Genomic DNA, 17,293 nt, shown 5'->3' on the forward strand with positions numbered 1-17,293 from the left:
TTACTGTCTCAAGGGCCAATCTTTGAAAGCCAAGTGCTGAAGGACAGGGCATTGTCTACTTCAGTGATTCCCACTCTGCTTAAAGCGAGGAAAGCGACTTCTAGGAAGATTTATCATTGTACGTGGAAGTCATATATTGTGTGGTGTGAGTCTCTTGGGGCTCCCCCTCATTCTTACTTGGTGGCTCGGATCTTGGCTTTCCTTGAACGGGGAGTTGATCAAATGTTGGCCTTGAGTACTATCAAGAGTCAGGTTTTGGCTTTGGCAATTTTCTTCCAAAGGCCGTTGGCAACCCAACTTCATCCAGGGGGTGCGACACTTGGTACCACCGGTGCGATCTCCGTTGCCACCTTGGGACCTTCATTTGGTGCTGTCGGTTCTTCAGAAACCTCCTTTTGAAAGTATTCGGGAGATTCCCCTGCTTACCTTATCCCAGAAGGTGGCCTTCTTGGTGGCTATCACTTTTGCGTGCAGTGTGTCGGAACTGGCGGCGTTGTCCTGTCGTTCTCCTTACCTGGTGGTTCACAGGGATAAAGTGGTATTTTGTACGGATCCGTCCTTCCTTCCGAAGGTGGTTTCCAGTTTTCACTTAAATGAGGACATTGTGTTACATTCTTTGTGTCCTAAGCCAAAACATCCTAAGGAATTTGTGCTGCATTCTCTGGATGTAGTTCGGGCAATCAGGGAGTACTTGGTGACTACTGAGTCTTTTCGAAAGTCAGATTCGCTCTTTGTACTCACGGATGGTCCAAAGAAAGGGCTGCCTGCGTCTGCTGCGACTATTTCCAGATGGATCAGACAGACAGTTGTGTAGGCTTATTTAATTAGGGTCAGGTTCCACCTTTCCCTGCTAAGGCGCATTCTACTCGGGCGCTTAGTGCTTCCGGGGCTTTTCGCTATTAGGCATCTGTACTTCAGGTTTGCAAGGTGGCTACTAGGTCATCTGTTCACACCTTTACCAAATTTTATAAGGTGGATGTGCTGGCATCTGCAGATGCCTCTTTTGGCCGCAAAGTTTTGCAGGCTGCTCTTTAGGGAGCTTTTGGCCTTCCTTGAGGGTGTTTACTGTTTGTTTCAGGTGGGCCTCATCTTGTTGTTCTGATGAGTCCTGTGTTGCCTGGTTTGCTATGTTTAGCCTTGGGAACTTGTTTTTTCTGTTGTTCCCACCCCTCATTTTATGCCACTGCTTTGGGCCTTCAGACTGAATGCATCAGAGACTGCGTCCGTCAATGAACGATACAGAAAACTGGATCTTTGACTTTCCGTAATATCATTTTCTCTTAAGTTCATTGACAGACGCAGTACCCGTCCCTCTATTTTGAGTTGGGTTGGTATTATTTCTCTGACACTGCTTTGATACAAAACTGGCATCCTATGCAGGAAGAGAGAGGGTATACCCCCTGGGACTGCCCATAGGCATAGCCAGAACTTTTTTTTCTGCCTAGTGTCCAACTCCTGTAGGGGGCAGTATAACGTAACTGATATGCATCAGAGACTGCGTCCGTCAATGAACTTAAGAGAAAATGATTTTACGGTAAGTAAAAAATCCAGTTATTGCCTAAAGAACCCCTAGCAACCTCTGGGAGAACCCTGGCTGGGAAACTCTGCTTTAAATGTTAGCATCTGGTTATATTTTGTGCATGTAGGGATGCATTCAGCTCTTCTATAAAACAATTTACTAGTTAAAGCTTAAGGGAGTCTATTCCACATTTTCACAGCTCTTACTGTGAGGAAGCCTTTCCATATGTGAAGGTTATAGTAAATCTCTTTTACTCCAGAGAGCGCCACCTAGTCCTTTGTGATGACGTTAAAGCGGAGTTCCGGGCACAGAAGTCATTTTTCACTGAACATACCCCGGGGACAGTCAGGGCTAGCACATTCCACAATGGCTAGCCTCTGATCTGTCCCGGTTCGCACTTACCTTTTAGAAGAAATACTTACTTATAAAATTTCTTCCACAGCGTTTCCATCTCTCTTGTGGGCAGCTGAAGCCGGCGCGGTCCTCTTCTGTGTCTTCTTCCGCGTCTTCTTGTCCCAGAATGCGCCTGCCCCTCTCGTCACTTCCGGTGCGGCGCCGCATTCCTAAACAGCTTCTGGGCATGCCCAGAAGCTGTTTAGCAGGGGAATGCGGCGTCGCCCGGAAGTGACGAGCGGGGCCGGTGCCGTTGCATTGATTCCTGGGAGCGATGACGTTCAGCTCCCAGGAATCATAGCGAGACAGGAAGTGACGGGGTGAGCCGCGACTCCGAGGGAGGAAGTACTCTGAGGTGAGTAATTACGATCTTCAATTAAAAGGTAAGTAAACAAAAAAAAAAAAATAACTATCCAATTCCTTTTCAGGTAATGTCGAACTAGCGGAGGGGCACAAAAAAAAAAATATAGTTTTTGTGCCCGGAACTCCGCTTTAAACTGAATACCTCCACACCAAGTTCACTATAATGTCATAAGTATTGGGACGCCTGCCTTTACATGTACATTAACTTTAATGGCATCCCAGTCTTAGTCCGTAGGGTTCAATATTGAGTTGGTCCACCCTTTGCAGCTATAACAGCTTCAACTCTTCTCGGAAGGCTGTCCACAAGGTTTAGCAGTGTGTCTATGGGAATGTTTGACCATTCTTCCAGAAGTGCATTTGTGAGGTCAGGCACTGATGTTGGACAAGAAGGCCTGGCTCGCAGTCTCCGCTCTAATTTATCCCAAAGGGGTTCTATTGGGTTGAGGTCAGGACTCTGCAGGCCAGTCAAGTTCCTCCACCCCAAACTCACTCATTCATGTCTTTATGGACCCTTGTGCACTGGTCCAAATAATTTGGCGGAGGAGGGATTATGGTGTAGGGTTGTTTTTCAGGTGTTGGACTTGGCCGCTTAGTTCCAGTGAAGGGAACTCTTAAAACATCAGCATACCAAGAAATTTTGGACAAATTCATGCTCCAAACTTTGGGGGAACAGATTTGGGATGGCCCCTGTTCCAACATGACTGCACACTAGTGCACAAAGCAAAGTAAGAGGGTTTAGCTTTGACATGTGTCAGCTCTTATCATTTATGTGAAAAACTTTATCCCCAAAAAAAAAATATTCCTGTAACTGCTTAGTAAGTGTTGGCTGAAATCGGCTTTAAATTTTTTGTCAATTATGTAAAGTACATCTAAAGAGCCAATCGCACCACGCTGCTGTCTCAGCCAATGAGGTGGAGAGTCCCCGGGCAGCTGAAAAACTCCAGCAACATCGCTGGATAAAGATGGGCTCAGGTAGGTTATGGGGGGCTGAGGGGGGCTGCTGCACACAGAGGGTTTTTTATCTTACTGCATAGAATGTATTAACCGGTTGCCGACCGCCGCAAGTACATATACTGCGGCGGTCAGCCCCGGCCAGGCAAAGTGACGTACCGGTACGTCACTTGCCTGTCACTAGTTTGTGAACCAATAGCGGGCGAGCGCGCGCCCGCCCCGGCTTGTTCCCTAGGAAGTTCGTGCGTGGGACTGGCGGATCCGATGTCCGCTGGTCACTCGGCGTTCGTCGGTGGAGAGGGAGAAAGGCAGGCGGCTAATGTAAACAAGCCGCCTGTCATTCTCCCCTGTGTATGAATAGTGATCATACGGTTCTACTATGTAGGACCGTTGATCACTCTTCCTACACCAGTAGCCATGTCCATTCACAGTTAGAAGCACGCCCACCCGGCTCGTTCCCTAGGAAGTCCGTGCGTGTGACCGGCGGATCCGATGTCCGCCGGTCACTCGGTGTTCGTTGGTGGAGAGGGAGAAAGGCAGGCGGCTAATGTAAACAAGCCGCCTGTCATTCTCCCCTGTGCAGGAATAGTGATCATACGGTTCTACTATGTAGGACCGTTGATCACTGTTCCTACACCAGTAGCCATGTCCATTCAGAGTTAGAAGCACGCCCCTAGGGACACACTTAACCCCTCCTTCCCCAATAAAGTTAACCCCTTCCCTGCCAGTGTCATTTTGCAGTAACAGTGCATATATATAGCACTGATTACTGTAGTAATGTCATTGGTAACCCCAAAAGTGTCAAAAATATCAGTCAAGGGTCCGATCTGTCCGCCGCAATGTCGCAGTACCGCAAAAAAAATGCAGATCGCCGCCATTACGCGTTTAAAAAAAAAACACCAAAAATGACAAAAATCTTTCCCTTTATTAGTAAACGCGATAACTTTTGCGCAAACCAATCAAAATACGCTTTTTTGTGATTTTTTTTTTACCAAACATATGTAGCATAAAACAAATTGGCCTAAAATGTTAAAAAATTTAGATTTTTACATTTTTTTTTTTTGGGGAATTTCATATAAAAAAAATTAGAAAAATATTGTTATTTTTGCAAAATTGATGCTCTTTTTTTGTTTATAGCGCAAAAAGTAAACATCGCACAGGTGATCAAATACCACCAAAAGAAAGCTCTGTTTGTGGGGAAAAATTCGTTTAGGTATAGCGTCGCACGACTGCGCAATTGTCCGTTAAAGTCAGTGCCGAATCGCAAAAAACCCCCTGGTCAGGAAGGGGGTAAAATCTTCCGGGGCTTAAGTGGTTAAGATAAAAAAACCTTCTGCCATTACAATCACTTTAAACCTGCATTGTACTTCAGGAGGCAAGCATGTGTCCGGAGCTCAAAGCTGGAGTGAGGAGACCTGCTGGAGCCACATATATTGTGAGAAATACTCTTTACCCTGCACCCCACGACTAAATAAGCATTTAACCCTTCCAGTGTGGGGGGTGGACCTTTGAAAAGGTACATTTTGTCTTGTTTTCAGATTTTAGCTTTAAAATTATGCTAAAGACTCATTTTTTTTTAAATAAAAAACATATTAAACTTACTTGCTTTGTACTATGGTTTTGCACAGAAAAGCCCTGATCCGCTTCTTTTTGCTTCCCCTGCTGGAGGTCCTGACTCCTCCCCCCTGCCGAGTGCCCCCAATAGCAACCCTTTTGCTATGGGGATGGGGGCACTTGAGCAGGCTTGCTCCTGAGCCGTGCTTTTGTGAATGGACATTGTCCACTTACACACAGACCGCGGCTTGGCCCTGCCCCATTCTCTTCTCTCATTGGCTCACTGGCTGTGATTGACAACAGCAGGAGCCAATGGCTCCTTTTGCTTTGCTATGCATTGTTTACCTTAATGCATAGAATGCATTAAGGGAAACAACTTTCTGCCTTTAGAACCACTTCAAGGTAGACTATTTACTCCGTGCTACACAATCACATACGTGGTTATGTTATCTAGTGAAATATAGTCTCTGACCATTTTCTGTATTATTATATATGTTGAATATCACATGTGGCCCTTTAGTGATATTAGGGGCTTTGCTTGAGGCAAAAATGCAAAGAGGGGGCTTTGCAAGAGGCCCCATATAGCTACTAAATCGACCATCAGTGGTGTTTGCTGTTACTCCCTATATATACAGGTACATCTCATAAAATTAGAATATCATCAAAAAGTTAATTTATTTCAGTAATTAAATTCAAAAAGGGAAACTCATATATTTTATATAGACGCGTTACACACAGAGTGATATATTGTAAGCATGTCTTTCTTTTAAATTTGATGATTATGGTTTACAGCTAGGGAAAATCCTAAATTAGGATCTCAGAAAATTAGAATTTTACAGAAGACCAATAAAAAAGGATTTTTAATACAGAAATGTTGGCCTACTGAAAAGTATGTCCATGTACAGTATAGTATGCACTCAATACTTGGTCGGGGGTCCTTTTGCAAGAATTATTGCATCAATGCGGCGTGGCTTGGAGGTGTTGTGGAAGCCCAGGTTGCTTTGATAGCGGCTTTCAGCTCGTCTGCATTGTTGGGTCTGGTGTCTCTCATCCCTCTAGCCCTCTACCAGGAAATTCTAGAGCACTTCATGCTTCCCTCTGCTGACCAGCTTCATGGAGATTCTGATTTTATTTTCCAGCAGGACTTGGCACCGCCCACACTGCCAAAAGTACCAATACCTGGTCACATGATCATGGTATCACTGTGCTTGATTGGCCAGCAAACTCGCCTGACCTAAACCCCATAGAGAATCTGTGGGGTATTGTCAAGAGGAAGATGAGAGACACCAGACCCAACAAAGTAGATGAGCTGAAGGCTGCTATCAAAGCAACCTGGGCTTCCATAAAACCTCAGCAGTTCCACAGGCTGATCGCCTCCATGCCACGCCGCATTGATGCAGTAATTCATGCAAAAGGAACCCTGACCAAGTATTGAGTGCATGCAATACTGTACATGGACATGCTTTTCCATAAGCCAACAAAAAAATCCTTTTTTTTTTATTTTTTATTGGTCTTATTTAATATTTTAATTTTCTGAGATACTGAAGTTTAGGTTTTTACTAGCTGTAAGCCATGATCATCAAAATGAAAATAAAGAAATTCTTGAAATAGATTACTCTGTAATGTATTTAACTAGAATATATGAGTTTCACTTTTTGAAAGGAATCACTGAAATAAATTAACTTTTTGATGATATCCTAATTTTATGAGATGCACCTGTATATTTAATTTTTCTGTTTTTAAAAACTTGCAATCCTATTATAATTTTAAGCCAAGGGAAGTATTTTTCCAAAAAAGACACCACCAGAAGTGGGTTACTATATTTCCCTGAAAGTTTGTCTTGGTGAGATTTCTGTATTTGTCCTATCACTAGCAAGCCACGCACCTAATTGTACAAACACCAACAAATGTATTACCATCTGGTTTTGACAGCTGACAGTGCTTGAGCTGTCATTGATTTTTCCATGTCAGAGGGCAGACGGGAGTTCGTGTTTTTCCATGTATTTTCAGCAGGGTGAGTGGCAATATCCGGAGATAATGGGCAGAACACGCTCAGGCCCTGGACTCAGTGGAAACTCAAATAAATGACTATTTTCATTGTCCACCCGCTGTGAGGACTTTGTCATAACAGAGGGCTATCTGGGGGAATTCTACACTGTATTCACAAACAGGGCTTTGAGGACAGGGTCAGAAAAATGGAATAACATCAACTTTAGTCACAGTGATGTCAAAACAATGTTAGACAAATTATCTACTACAGAAAAGATCGTTTTACATAATAAGATTTTTTTTTCCCTGTATGAGTAATGTAACATGAGAGCATAGATAATATTCATTAGATTGTGACATACTGCATGTATGTAATATATTATAATAATATAGACAAAACAATGCAGAACCTAGTCCTGCGATGGATGGACTTTACTGGCAATAGCATGAGACTCAATTTTTTCTATAAAAGTATCAAATATTTTATTTATACATATATTTTTAAAACGGGATGTTTGCACAACATCCAGAAGTATAAAGGAGAAAACATTAAAATCATACAAATAGCATGTGAATACAGACTATGACAGCACCTCCCTTGCTGGGTGCTATCTTGCGCATGCGCAGCGGTTGGAACGCACACAGCGTTGTGACGTCACATCCCAGCAGTTGGCCGGTGGACGTGTGATACCGCGGGGACATATAAGGACTCCCTTAGAAGCGTTCTGTCCCTCTCTACAGGCGGACTGATGTCTCACTCTGAGGCAGTAGAAGGAGGTAAGGTACTCTGGCCACATGTGACCTAGTGTTTAACAATGGACTGTAATATACAAATTATTTATATAGCTCAGGTTTTGAATTGTTTAATTTTTTTTTAGTTGGGGGATCCCTCTAGGAATTGGCCATAGGGCTTCACCGGGATAGGTAGACAGATGTCTCCATTGCCCTAATGCCATTCAGGTACATGTGAAAGAGGTGGAGGGACCGTTCTATGTATACAAATACTCAAGGTGCTGACTACTACTTTACTATCTCTTTATGTTGCAGAGCATTGGATTCACACTCTGACGTCTGTAGTTCACGTCCTGTAGCTTTTGCACACATGATTGTTTTTCATCTAGACTACTTCTCAAGGGGAGAGACATATCTAATGTGCAGGTATATATACATCATAAAAATATATCATGAGAGAAGAAAGGTGTATAGACCTTTCACGTTCTTTTGGAGCGCTATTTTAGGCTACATTCACACCTAAGCGTAGCGTTTTCGCCGCAATTTTACCGCGATTTTTACCGCGATTTTTGTGCAGGCGTTTTTAGATTGAATAGAGACCAATGGAAAACGCCTGTAATCTGCCCAAAAAGAAGCTCATGTACTTTTTTGAGCGTTGGGCATTTTGTATACAGCATCAAAACGCTCAGATGTGAACAGGGGCCATTGAAATGAACAGGATTTGTCATGTTGGGCGTTTTGAGAGCTGATCCTAGAGCAGAAAAACTCCCCAAAAACGCCCCAAAACGCCTACATGTGAACGGAGCCTAAAAAATATTCCTTTCTCTTTCCTCTTTCTTTACATTGCCTTTGTAGATGTCATATTTTTAAGTTGCCTTTTAGCAATGTCGCTTCTGTAGGTTAGATAATTTGTCATCCCTATGTCCACCCAAAATATGTGCATGTTTTGACCTGCAGCCGGTCCAGCTGATCTTGCTGTAAGTTCCTTTTTGGGGATGTCACCCAATTGAATGATTTCGTATTGAACATGTATTTGAATCCAAATGAACCATGGAATTGCATTAATGTATATATGTAATTTATGTTTATTGTGCTTAGCAGAATATGATTTCCTCCAACATTGGTCCTGAGAAAGCTACGCTTTAAAGTGAAACATGTTGACCAGCGGAGGCGACCCAATGTACAGACACCCTCTTTGGGTATTGTAACCCAGGATGTACTAAGCAAGGGAGGTGCTGTAAATGAGTCATAGTCTGTATTCACATGCTATTTGTATGATTTTAATGTTTTCTCTTCTGTACTTCTGGATGTCCTGAAAAAATCCTGTTTTAAAAATATATGTATAAATAAAATATTTAAAACTTTTATAGAAAAAAATTGAGTTGGTCTAATGCTTTTGCCAGTAAAGTCCATCCATTGAGGGACTAGGTTCTGTGTTGTTTTGTCTATAATGTATATTTCGGGATGTGTTATGGGTAAAGGTCACCCTTTGTGATATCACAATAATAATAATTTTATTATCCATCCGGAAGATTTACCCTCCTTCATGACCAGAGCATTTTTTTTGCGTTATGCCATTGCGTTACGACAATTGTGCGGTCATGCAACGCTGTACCTAAATAAAAGGCATGTCATTTTCCCAAAAATAAAGCTTTCTTTTGGTGGTATTTGACCACCATTGCGTTTTTTATTTTTTAAAAACATCAACAATTTAAAGAATAAAATAACTATATTTTTTTTACTTTCTGCTATAAAACCTACCAAAAACATTTAAAAAAATCTAATTTCTTCATGAATTTAAGCCAATATGTATTCTGCTACATATTTTAGGGGAAAAAAAATCTCCTATTAGGCATATATTGATTGGCCTGTGCAAAAGTTATAGCATCTGCAAACAATGGGATATACAGTATGCTGGAATTTTTATTTTTATACTAGTAATAGTGGTTATCAGAGACTGATCACAGCAGGACTGTGAAATTGCGGCAGACATTCTGACATCAACTGACACTTTTGACACTTTGTGGGAACCAATGACACTAATACAGTGATCAGTGCTATCAAATGGGTGATCAAATGGTTAAATGTGTACCTAGCCAGTGTTTGTGTATGATTTGTGTGGTGATGTTATTAAGAGAAGTGGATTAGAATGGATCTCTGCCTTGTTTACATAGGCAGAGCTCTGTTCTGTGTGTTTTTCCGGCGATTGGTGGGTGACGGTGGACATCCATTGGCCTGCGCAGCAGCATTCTGAGCAGCATGGCCATCCTGTAGCAGTAAATCTGCAATGGGGCGGTCAGCAAGTGCTTAAGATATAACATTATAATTATTATTAATAATAATAATATCAATATAAAACTCAAATATATTTAAAATAAAAGTTTTTTTATTTGCAGCGTATGATGTCATACTGTAAAAATGGCTGGAGTATTTTAAAATAATGGCCATGTTCTCTGTAGGGGGTTGATGGGTTCTTTAAATTAGTTTAAGGCTCCATTTACACCTGAGCGTATTGTTTCAGGCTTTTTTTTGGGTGTTTTTCAAGCTTTTTTTGGGACATTTTTTCAGGCGTTTTTCAGGCATTTTTTGCAGGTGTTAGGAGGCAGGCATTGACATCTAACAAAAATGCCTGTAATCTGCCAAAAAAGTTTTTTGAGCTTCAGTTGTTTTGCTTCAGACGACAAAACGCTCAGATGTGAACAGGGGCAATTAAAATGAATAGGATTTTGCTTGTTGGGCGTTCTGAGACTTCAGAGATGAGCGTTTTACGAGCTGAAAAACGCTCAGGTGTGAACAGGGCCTAACTTGGCTGCATTAAATTGAATGGTTTGTTGAAATATAAGCAGTTATTGTATATAAGTATTACATTTATTTTCTTTATTAACCAAGACGTGGATAGAAAAAAAATATTCCTTTTTAGTAAGGCAAACTCAGATCATTACTGAAAAAATTGTGTCGCACTACAATAAATCAGTAACCAATGGAATTAAGTAAGATCATATAAACATCAAAAATAATACAAAAAAAAGGACCAAAAATTCATCCACAATCTTTTTAATTTGTAAGTGCTGAAATTATGTGTTAACGATGTGGTGCAGCAGCCACTCTCTAGTGGACAAACTCTCACACCTGGTGTGATGGACCTAAAATGATAAAAGGTCTAAGGCCAGAATCCGCCTTTCGGTTGGGAACAGCTTTCGCCGATTAATGATCACCTTGATTGCTGCCTTCCTTTAATGCCTCGAACACACACAACGATTGTTGGCCGACCGATCGGCCGTCTTTTGTCCAGTGTTGTTGTGTTGGTTGAAATGTGCTCTAGACTGCACACAAATTTTCTCGGCCAACAACAACCAACTTCAGAAGTGATGTCATGTGCTGGTTTACTTTCCGTGTGCTTTTTCTTCTCTGAGCATGCCCAGTCTTGCTCATCTGATTTTTGTCTGCCGAAATCTGTACTGACTGATGGAAAATCGGCCGTTCTGTTGACGGCCAACAAAAATTTTATAGCATGCACACCAGATTTTGTTCGGCCGAAAAGTCGCAGTCGGTTGTCGGAAGCATCATACTAACAAGCCGACAATCGGCCGATCGGACGTTGGCCGAAAATTCACGGCCAACATTCGTTGCGTGTTTACGGCGCTTTAGTCTGCCTTCTTTTTCACAATGCTTGATATGTAGGAATGCAGGGAGAATTGGGACTATTGGCTATGAAAACTTCATAATTATAGCATGCCTTCAGCATCTTAATGCCATTTTTTTTGCACTACTATGCTGTAAATAGCCTGTTTTTTATAGATAATTGAACAGGTTGTAAGTTGACACACAGAAGCACATTTATATGAGTCAAAGGAGGAACACCACCACTAGGGTTGCCAACTCTGCCCTTTAAATCCAATTACATATGAATTATATAGGTTCTGAGAATAATTTCATGCAAGTAAGGCATAAGAAAGTAAGTGAGTTTAATTACCACCTTAATCAGCCACAGAACCTGTCTAATTCATAAGTGTTCCGTTTTAAAGGGATGAGATGGCAACCCTAACTACCACCCCAGCAGAGAAAATGCCTGTCTGAACTTATAATCTGCACATGCAGGTAACAAATACATAGCTAGTGCTGGTCTTTAATATCAAGCCCAGAATGTCCTGTCGCCCAGCACCATTACTTCCTTATATGTTGTATAGGCAGCGCAAAGGGGCGGCCAGTGTACACACACTGCTTGGATATAAGGCTTTCCCAAGTGGCCTTAAACATCAGTCCTGGTGTGTGGTTTCATAAATTCCATATTAACCTGCAGAGTCACAGCCTCATACCCCATATCCCCACACCGTTAGAAATGGATGATCCACTTAGATAATTGAGATCCAGCACTGGGGGATCTGGACTATAGGGTTCTTGTCCAATGTCAGCTATCTAAACTATAGATACCCTCTTCTCTGTATAAAGGAACTTTCTCTCGTTAGTGATATCATCCATCCCTCCCCCCAGCTTGAGCTCCCAAGGGGTTCACACACAGGAGAACTATCTTCAGTATTTCCCATTGGTAAACCTCATACAGCGTTTAGCCCTGTGTGTCAGAATACTTGGCATCTGGACATTTTTTGTAATTTTGCTTTATGGTGTCCTTGTTTTTTTGTTACATGTAAGCATGCTAGACATGCAATGTGGAAGTGGCTTTGTATATTTCCCTGTCGGGGGAACCTGAACCCCTGGAAAAATATTTTTAATTGGAATAACATTTTTTGATACTAATAAAATTAATTTAATTTTAGTACCCAAATATTAATATACTATTATTATTCGTAGTATTATTATTATTATACAGGAGTTATATAGCGCTAACAGTTTGCACATCGCTTTACAACATGAGGGCAGAAAAAACAGTTACAATACAATTCAATACAGGAGGAATCAGAGGGCCCTGCTCGTTAGAGCTTACAATCTAGAAGGGAGGGTCAAGTGAAAAAAAACTACCGTTAGTTCACCGGTAACGGTCTTTTCTTACGAGCCTTTCCAGGACGGCCCAACATGAGAGAGCTGATAGGCTCCTCCCTACCGGAAACACAATCAATTAAGCACATTTAAAAGGCCCCACCTTCCCCTCTAGCCCCAGTTGTAATAGAGTAACTTCCAACAATCGAAATTTAATTGAGGGAAATGTTTTAGACAATATTATAGGCATTTATCACCTACAGTCATGCATAACATTATGCACCCCTTTAAATAGGGTGGGTAGGCGGGCCGTCCTGGAAAGGCTCGTAAGAAAAGACCGTTACCGGTAAACTAACGGTAGGTTTTCTCTCCTTACCTTTCCAGGACGGCCCAACATGAGAGGATAATAGAGACCTGCCTACCTTAGGGTGGGACCACTGCCTGCAAGACTTTTCGGCCAAAGGCTAGGTCTTGTTGAGACAGTATGTCAATGCGGTAATGTTTCAGGAAGGTGTCATGACTGGACCAGGTGGCTGCCGTGCGGATTTGTTCCCATGAGGCTCCTGCCTTCTCAGCCCAGGATGTGGCGACGGCTCTTGTTGAGTGCGCTTTTATCTTGGTTGGAGCAGGAAGGCCTGACAATTCATAAGAAGTGGTAATTGTTTGCCTAATCCACCTTGCTAGTGAAGGCTTTGAAGACTGCAAACCCTTCCTAGGCCCTGAATGAATTTCTAGATAGGTGAGGAGAGCTCTTCTCACATCAATACAATGGAAAGTTCTTTCCTTGTCATTTTTTGGTCTATCACAGAAGGAAGATAGATTTATCTCCTGCGTCCTATGAAAGGAGGATGCTACCTTAGGTAAGTATAAGGGATTTGGTTTTAGGACTATCCTATCTGGGAAAACCAACATAAAAGGCTCTTTAATAGACAGAGCCTGTAAATCACCTATTCTTCTAGCTGTAGTGATAGCTAACAAAAAGGTTATTTTTAAGGATAGAAACTTAAACCACTTGCCGACCGCCGCAAGTACACATACTGCGGCGGTCAGCCCCGGCCAGGCAAAGTGACGTATATATATACGTCACTAGCCTGTCACCGGCTTGTGAGCCAATAGCGGGCGAGCCAGTCACTCGGCAATCGTCGGTAGAGCGTGAGAAAGGCAGGCGGCTAATGTAAACAAGCCGCCTGTCATTCTCCCCTGTGTAAAAATGGAGATCAGACGGTTCTACTATGTAGAACCGTTGATCTCTGTTTTTACAATAGTAGACATGTCCCATCACAGTTAGAAACATGCCCCTAGGACACACTTAACCCCTCCCTCTCCAATACAGTTAACCCCTTCCCTGCCAGTGTGATTTTTACAGTAACAGTGCATATGTATAGCACTGATTATTGCAGTAATGTCACTGGTAACCCCAAAAGTGTCAAAAATGTCAGTCAAGGGTCCGATCTGTCCGTCGCAATGTCGCAGTCCCGCAAAAAAAAATTGCAGATCGCCGCCATTACTCGTTAAAAAAAAAACACCAAAAATGACAAAAATACCATACATATGTAGCATAAAACAAATTGGCCAAAAATTTTAAAAAATTTTGATTTTTACATTTTTTTTTTTTTGGAAAAATTCATATAAAAAAATTTGAAAAATATTGTTATTTTTGCAAAATTTACGCACTTTTTTTGTTTCTAGCGCATGATCAAAAAATCGCACAGGTGATCAAATACCACCAAAAGAAAGCTCTGTTTGTGGGAAAAAAAGGACGTCAAATTTGTTTAGGTACAGCGTCACACGACCGCGCAATTGTCCGTTAAAGTCACGCAGTAAAAAATCGCAAAAAACCCCCTGGTCAGGAAAGGGGTAAAATCTTTCCCAGGGCTTAAGTGGTTAAAGAAATTTCTTTTATCGGTTCAAAAGGATCTTTAGGTAATGTCTCTAAGACCTTATTTAGGTTCCAAGGAGGGAACCTGTTTTTTATAATAGGAGTAACTCTACTCCTGGCTAACAAAAATCTCTTAACCAGTGGATCTTTTGCCAAACTGGTGTCTAGGAAAACGGAAAGAGCTGCAATTTGCACCTTGAGGGTGTTAATTGCCACACCCTTATCTACTCCATCTTGCAAAAACTCTAAAATAATTGGAGTAGAGGTGGAAGCAAAATTCTTTTGTTTCCGCCAGGTACCGAATCTTTTCCACATTTTCGTGTAGATTTTTCGGGTGACCGTTTTTCTATTCAGTAAGAGTGTATCTATCATTTTATCTGAGCATCCCTTTGCCTTGAGTATTTTTCTTTCAGTAACCAAGGAGTCACAGGACGGAACTCTGGGTACTGATGTTGTACTAGACTCTGGGATGTAAGGTCCGAGGGAACTGGTAGATGCCACTGGTGAGCCATGGGCATTACCTCCTGGGATAGGGATCCTGCTCTTTGGAGAGGTCTGGGAGTGGACCGAATTAAATTCCGTCCTTGATCCCCGGTCCATTTGTGGATTCTTTCTGGAACGGGTATCAGAGGAGGGAAGACATTGGCTGGTTTGCGTAGCCGCTGTCTGTTTCTGACATGGTTGGGCCCCCACTTCAGAGACTTCTGGGCCTGTGGAAGGAAGATGGGTTCCTTGTGTAAGGTTTTTATCCTTCTTGCCCAGAGGCGTTTTTGGAAGGACCTTAGTTTTCCTGTCAGGGGTTGATCCCCTGAAGTGGCCGGGATGCTTCCTATATTCTTTTGAGTTTTGATCTGGTAGTGTTTTTCCATGGGTCCTGATGCCACCAGGAAGTGGGAACAAGGCCCTCGGAAACACCGGGCTTTTGGTGTTGGTATAAGCACCAGTAACTTCCCCAGTCTTTGAATCCTTGGAAGCATCCTGGGTTTTTCCCTTGCCTTTCTTTTGGGAATGTGTATAGGGGTCATTAGAGGGACTATAAGAGCAGTTTTTGGATTGCAGTCTGTTTGCAGGGAGTTGGGGGAGAAAAGAGAGGTTGTCACTCTTTTTGTTAGGAAAAAAGGATCCAGTCCAACCCTTCTTATGACTGAAAAGTCATTTTTTGTCCCTAATAGCTGCGTTAGAGGAAGAAGGAAAATTTCTTGTCTTATCCCTCCGGAAGCTCCAATTTTTTGTAGCTTCTCTCCTGTTTTGGCTGCTTATTATCCCTAGGGCCACTTTTATTAGTTTGTTTTGTTTTTGTGGGAAATGTAACCCCTTTTTCTGAGGATCTAGAAAGGACTTCATCAAGCCCTGAACCAAACAAGAGAGATCCCTCGAATGGAAGACCACAGAGCTTGGTCTTGGACGTGATGTCTTCTTCCCATTCCTTTAGCCAAATGGCCCTTCTGGCCGAGTTCATAAGTGCCCCTGTCTTTGCAGTGGCTTCCACTGAGTCTACTCCGGCGTCTGCTAGATATGCTACTGCCTTGGCAATTGTTGCCAGGGCGTCTTGGATATCCTGGGCTTTTAGTTGAGTAAAACTTCTATTTAATTTCTCTACCCAGGAAAAAGCATTTCTAGCGACACAGGAAGCTGCTAGGGCTGTCCCCATTGCTTTAGCTTTGGAATCCCAGGCTTTTCCCAGCAATGTTTCCACCTTCCTATTCATAGTATCTTTGATGCTACCTGCATCCAGAAAGGAAAGGTCTGATTTCCTGGAGACCTGTGCTAGGGGGGCATCTATTTTTGGCCTTTTAAGGAATTTATCTGCATCCTCATCTTTAAAGGGAAATCTTCTTTTCCAAGAATTCCCTTTGCTTAACCTGTTTTCAGGCACTTGCCATTGGTGAAGGATTACACTCTTTAGGGAATGATGAATGTGAAAAACCCTAGAAGGGTTTCTTCCTATCCCCTTGTAGAGTTTGTCCTGTGCTGAGACCTCCTTAGGTAAATCAGGAATCTCTTCTGTAGCATATATAGCTTGAAGAAGACTCTGCATGTTTTCTAATCCAAACAGGTTTTTGGTAGACTCTATCTCCTGAGAGGTATCTGAGTCCCTATTATCCCCATCCTCTGAACAGGATGGGGAATTTGAGCGGTTATCTTCTGGGATATACTATCTTCATCTTCCACCTGTGCTGATGGAAGACCTTGTGTAGCTGTTGTAGTGGCTGCAGGCCCTGCTATACTGAGAGGGTTTTCCTGATGAGAAGTCCCTGCTTTTGAAGGATCTACCTGTTCCTCTCTGATAGCTGTAACTAAACTAGACCGTACTGCTGACATAGTAGAAAGCATTTGTTCTTGCATACTGTTAAAGTCTTTCATAAAGTGTGAAGTTTCCCTTCCTGACAATTTATGAATACACTTATAGCAGAATGGTCTAGTGTGGGAACTGGGTAACTTATCTGAACAATAACCACATCTCTTATGCACAGCAGGTACTGAAGTAGCCTCTTGTGAACCGCCCTGGGACTCTGGAAGACAGGATACAATAAACATTTAAGTATCACCCTTCCTAAAATAACATAAAAAAAAATAGGGACCATAGCATGAAGGTAAAACAAACTACTAGGGTCAAGGAAATGAAATAGTTCCAGGCATATGTCGGCTACTTGCAGGCTTTCCCTAGGTCAGTAAGGATACGAAATATCACTTACCTTGTCCGACCTGGTTCTTAGCTGCCGACACCTGGGACTGTCCCTCCTCCTCCTTCCCCGGAGGTTGAGTCGTGGAGGACCTCATTTCCGAAGCAGGAATCCTAGCTGTGGAAGTCTTGGAATCTGCTTTACCGCTGTCTAGCGGTTCCGGCGTCTCCTCCATGCTTCTTTTCCTTCCCATGTCGTGCTCCTCTGACGTCCGCGCCGGAAGTTCCGGTTTGAGAGCGAGATCTGGAACGCCCGTCTCTTGATTGCGGCGGCGGGAAATTCAAATCTTCAAAC

Source organism: Pelophylax lessonae, assembly GCF_965119305.1.
Source record: "Pelophylax lessonae genome assembly, chromosome: 11".
Taxonomy (NCBI): domain Eukaryota; kingdom Metazoa; phylum Chordata; class Amphibia; order Anura; family Ranidae; genus Pelophylax; species Pelophylax lessonae.